Source organism: Mus caroli, chromosome X (assembly GCF_900094665.2).
Source record: "Mus caroli chromosome X, CAROLI_EIJ_v1.1, whole genome shotgun sequence".
In the NCBI taxonomy this organism is placed as follows: Eukaryota; Metazoa; Chordata; class Mammalia; order Rodentia; family Muridae; genus Mus; species Mus caroli.
In genome coordinates this window covers 101,222,756-101,226,889 of record NC_034589.1, presented here as the reverse complement: position 1 = coordinate 101,226,889, position 4,134 = coordinate 101,222,756, and the positions used below count along the sequence as shown (strand labels likewise).

The 4,134-nt window shown below is 35.5% G+C and overlaps 1 protein-coding gene across 1 annotated transcript in view; it reads right to left on the bottom strand.

Annotated features, from left to right (window-relative positions):
• Gpr174 (G protein-coupled receptor 174) overlaps positions 1 to 3,996 on the bottom strand; it is a 30,875-nt gene extending 26,879 nt beyond the window's left edge. The window contains exon 1 of the mRNA XM_029473426.1: positions 3,863 to 3,996. The gene's annotated coding sequence lies outside the window, so the exon portion shown is untranslated. The remainder of the gene's footprint in view (positions 1 to 3,862) is intronic.
• Between the last annotated feature and the right edge of the window lie 138 nt (positions 3,997 to 4,134).

Here is a 4,134-nt window from a genome sequence, read left to right as displayed (position 1 = left end):
ATGAACTAACCAGTACCCCGGAGCTCTTGTCTCTAGCTGCATATGTATCAAAGGATGGCCTAGTCGGCCATCACTGTTAAGAGAGGCCCATTGGACTTGCAAACTTTATATGCCGCAGTACAGGGGAATGCCAGGGCCAAAAAGTGGGAGTGGGCGGGTAGGGGAGTGGGGGCGGGTGGGTATGGGGGACTTTTGGGATAGCATTGGAAATGTAAATGAGGAAAATACCTCATTAAAAAAAAGAATAGTACCTTATAAGTCACTTAGTATCATTAACAAGAGAGCAAATTCTCTAAGTACTAAACCATTCTCCTTACCATTGTCTTTCACTAAGAATCATTTTATAACACAAAAAATAAATAACTTATGTATAAGAAACATTTTACAATAAACCACCATTAGCTTTTTAAAAGTATTTGTTAAAAAAAGTATTTGTATCTGGTTTGTCACATTAAACATAAAATAATTTTAAGTGTTTGTAATTATAAGCTACGTTCTGAATTCTGATGTCTCCCATGTGTATTGTATACTGAACAAAAGTCCTTTGGAGAAGCAAATAAGTTGTCAAAAAATGGGAAATGTATTGGGAGGGTTAGGAGGTGGGGAGGAACTGGGAAAAGTCGGGGGAGGGCAAAGAATATGGTTTAATAATATTTTTATTGTATGGATATATTAATATTTTTAAATTTTAAAAAGTACAAAAAAGAATTGAGTGACTGCTTTTTTCTTTTATTTGGTGAAAGCCCCTGACATATATTATATTTTATATTTTCAGTGAGAAAATAGCTGTGCTGCTGAAGATGCAAGCTGACCTTGAATTAGAAGGCCACATTTTTGCTCTGAGAATACAGAGTACTTCTATATAACCCACAAGTGACGAGGCAATAAATCAACCTGAACTTCCTTACTAAATAATACGAGTTAGTAAAGTTCCTTATCTAGCTCCAAGTTTCTAGAATTTGTACAGACTTGATTTTGGTTAACAGCTTACACTCCTTTTTTTTTTTTTTTTCAGACACTCTATTTGCATCTTGGTTCTTGGCTAATGCAAATGTAGCTGTGGTTGTACATGAAAACGCTGCCAGAGAAGCACACTACCCTCTTTCACTTGGCTTACAAAGACTATACCAAGAAAACTGACTTCAATTTTTAGATCCGAAATGGTGCCTGGGAATATGATAAATATTAATAACAATCAAACAACTAATTAGTGTTCTCTTTTGGATTTACGTCTTAACAAGTACTGTAATTATTCAGCCTTCTCACGCTCTTGTCTTAGCCAGGTGGATATACAGAAACATTCACTACCTTCCCAACTTTGGAATGCTTATATCTCATGCCTATAACTTCCTGGATACTTTCTTTTCCTTCTGTATAGAACACATAATTTCTCAGATACTAGATAAAATGCATACACATCAGACATATGGCCATATGTGCATTATTGTTTTCTTTCAGAACTTAGTATCAATTTGTATTTTGTAATGGCTTTTATATATAGCAAGAGTAGGAATAATTCTTTCCTATTTCACAAGGAAATAGTGGTAAAGCCCAACAAAACAGTCTGTTATACCAGCAGGGCCCTTGGAAGAAGCCTGAAGTACATCATGGTATTGAGAGGTTCTTGAGTGATTTCTAAATGACATCTTTTAAGATTTCCAAATGAATAATGCATGAGTCTGTGAGGCATCAGGAAGGCGTGAAGTGTGCACTGGATGAGCTGCTGAGAAACCTAGAATTTAGCCTTGTCTCTGTTAAAGTAAAGAAGCACTTGGCTGAGTTACTTCAATCCTTTTGAGCTTCAGTTTTTCCAGTTGTAAAATATAAGCAACTTTACTTCTCAAAACACAAAGAAGAACCACTAGTTCCTACAAATGGCCAGGGTAACAGATTCCAGTGCATTTCTATTGTTTTCCTAGGAGGTTGATTTTTGAGAAACTAGTCATAAAGGGAAAAACATTTTATTTGTTTGTTTGTCTTGTTTTTCTTTTTTCGAGACAGGGTTTCTCTGTATAGCTCTGGCTGTCCTGGAACTCACTTTGTAGACCAGGCTGGCCTCGAACTCAGAAATCCGCCTGCCTCTGCCTCCCGAGTGCTGGGATTAAAGGCATACGCCACCATGCCTGGTTGGAAATACATTTTAATAGGTAAGAGAGATGGGATGGTTTGCACTCCATTTCATAGGACTGCATAGTAGTCACACAAAGGAGTCAAATTCTATTTCTGCTTTTTGTAATCTGATTGATATGAAAAGAGAGAGCACAATATCAGCAAAAGAGAAAGTACATACTATTTTCTCCCATCAATTTCAGCTGCCCAGCAGAAAGAGAGTTAAATTCATGCGTCTTCTGGTAAAAGTAAGCATTTTGGAACAGGTAATGTCTCATTTTTGTTTCTTGAGAGTTTTTTTCTACCAATACAATACCCAGCACCATATTACACAGTCCCCCACCAGAATGAATGTATTTGATGCATTTACCATAATAAGATTACTGCAAACAGAAAAAGGAAGAACATGTTTACTCAGAGCAAAATGAAATTTCTGCAATGAACACAAACTTCTCAGAGAATGGCTTTTATGAATATTCAGCAATGTGGCTAGCATAATGTCTGCTTAGGCTAAAGAGTTTCAATTATTTCTATAAGATGGATGCATTTCCTGAATAGCTGAAGTTTACAAAAGCTGGAGGAAAGAAATATTCTCTGCTGAATGACTAAAACTCTCTGAAGTAGCCACTTTTGCTTGTTCAATAAAATTATAACTTTCCTTCCATGGAAAATCACACCAGTATAAAAGCAAATCAAAGAACATCAATCTTTACAGCAAAGCAAGCAGATACCTATTTGGAGTCCAATCCTTGGTCATATTCCATATTCCTCTTCATCCCTTCCCTCACCTCAGATAGAAATCCACCTTTTATTTATTTATTTATTTTTAAATCTCTGGATACAGCTCCTAATAGTTGTATACCAGTGATAGCTTCACATTTGTTTAAAGTCAGAAGGCATCTTTCTTTATATTTCCAATCAAGAAAAAAGAACAAAAAATTTACAAGCAACGCACTTACATTTTGTAGAAAACAAGTTAATTAAATTGTACTGATAAGAAATATAAATTAAACACTTTTTGTTGTTTTTATTGTACTAGTGTTGCTCTGATAAGTATAGTTTATCTAAAAGAAGCAGAAAAGCTGTGCCTGTTTGTGTTTCTTATTTTCCTCCTCTCACATTATAAATACATCTTTTCTTCTAGACTGCTCTTTTGATAGTAGAATCTCTCTAAAGTTACTTATAACTATACTTTACTTCTACAACAAAAATATGTAACTCACACAGAGAGGAGAATGAATTCATGCTGGTTAACATCTTGAGATACTGTACTTATCATTTTCAAATCATTTTGAAAGAGGCAATGAATCAACTATTTTTTATCTTTCAACAGTTTAAGGAAAAAAATCACTAAAATATTATAGCAAAATATAGATGAATATATCCCAGTATGTTTCTGCAAGTAATCTTTCTTAATGCAAGCTAGATTAAATTACAAATATTTATAATCCTATTTTGTCTGGTATCAGTTGTGCTAAATACATTATTACACAAAGAAATATTCCATTTCAAACTTACATTTTACCAAGTTCGAAGCTATATTCTTCTTCCCACCTGAAGCAGACAATCATATAATTATTTTTGCTTGTGCAAATTCCAAGAAACTGACCTTTGTGGATGGTCCAAATTCATTATATTCATAACTATTTAGATCTAACAGATTAGCTAGAACCTGGTGCCAACTGTCCAATTCTAGATATCAAGGGTGAAAGGCTTATGAGAGCTAATTATTCATTAACAATTTGGAGCCTACCGTTTCAGTTTCTTTCTCTTTTCTCCAGAAGTCTCCAAAGAATTCATGTGACAGCCACTCCAATGAGGATGCTACTGATCTGTGCATTGATCCAGCTCCGTTTTCTGAAAACAACCAATCCAATCCTCATTTACTCTCCCCCCAAAAAAGCAGTGAAGAAGAGGGAGGAAGAGGGAAACAGAGGGAGGGAGGAAGAAAGGGAGGAAGGGAGGGAGGGAGGGAGGGAGAGAGAGAAGGAGAGAAAGAAGGAGAGAGAGAGAGAGAGAGAGAGA